A 1513-nucleotide genomic window follows, 5' to 3' on the forward strand; every position below is an offset into this window, starting at 1 on the left:
TTCTTAGAGATAAATGAAAACACAGACACAACATATCGGAATCTATGGGACACATTGAAAGCAGTTCTAAGAGGAAAATTCATTGCTTGGAGTTCATTTCTTAAAAAAAGAAAAAACCAACAAATAAATGATCTCATACTTCATCTCAAAATCCTAGAAAAAGAAGAGCAAAACAACAGCAAAAGAAGTAGAAGGCAAGAAATAATTAAAATCAGAGCTGAAATTAATGAAATCGAAACAAAAAAAACAATTGAAAAAATTGACAAAACTAAAAGTTGGTTCTTTGAAAAAATAAACAGAATCGACAGACCCTTAGCCATGCTAGCGAAGAGAACAAGAGAGAGAACTCAAATTACTAGCATACGGGATGAAAATGGCAATATCACAACAGACACTTCAGAAATACAGAAGATAATCAAAAATTATTTTGAATCCTTATACTCCAATAAATTAGAAGATAGTGAAGGCATAGATAAATTTCTTAAGTCATATGATCTGCCCAGATTGAGTCAGGAGGATATAGACAACCTAAACAGACCAATATCAATTGAGGAAATAGAAGAAACCATCAAAAGACTACCAACTAAGAAAAGCCCAGGACCGGATGGGTATACAGCAGAGTTTTACAAAACCTTTAAAGAGGAACTAATACCAATACTTTTCAAGCTACTTCAGGAAATAGAAAAAGAGGGAGAACTTCCAAATTCATTCTATGAGGCCAACTGTGGGTCAGCGCAATCTTGAGCCATGAAGCTACTGAGCACAGCCGGGTCCTTCTCGCTGAACCCGCAGACCTAGAGAGCTGAAAGCTCAGGTGTTTGGAGAGGCTTGGCTCGTTCTGTGAACCGAAGAGACCTAATGCCGGAAGACCTGAAGAGACAGAGAGGGCTTGAGAGCCAGGCCAAGCGACTCCCTGGAGAGACTCCTGAAGGTCACTACTCTGCCGGCGAGCGGAGGCCGCCCCACACCTAAGCCAGCCGATTTGGATTCCAGAAAGATTAACTAAAGCGATTTCTACAGACCAAAAAGAAGATGATTTGGCTCAAATCCATAACAACTGATATCCAAAACTCCAGTTTGGCTATTCTTACATCTGCAACAGAACCAGGATGCTTTTTTCAATATCTATTTTATTATTGCCCTTTGCCATATCATGAAGTTCTATTTTGTTTTTTGAGCTCATACAGACCTAGGTTAATGTTTTGCTGATCAGTTCTATTTTTTGACTATAGAGTTTTTAAACATTGCAATGGAGATTTCACCTGTAAAAAGTTATAAGGCCTTTACTATAATGTTATGTGTTGTATGTATTATATTATGTGTGCACACTTGTGTTTTGTGTTATATGTTTGAATGTATGTATGTCCATATATCATATATGATGAGCGCTCATGATAAAATGGATCCAAATATTTTTTTTTCACGTGATTTATATGGTTTAATTTAAATTGGGTAAACAACTGTTGAGGATTGGCGAAGGCTGGCTCCTATGCGGCGCGCCTGCGTAGTGCAG

Source organism: Marmota flaviventris, chromosome 5 (genome assembly GCF_047511675.1).
Source record: "Marmota flaviventris isolate mMarFla1 chromosome 5, mMarFla1.hap1, whole genome shotgun sequence".
NCBI classification, from domain to species: Eukaryota; Metazoa; Chordata; class Mammalia; order Rodentia; family Sciuridae; genus Marmota; species Marmota flaviventris.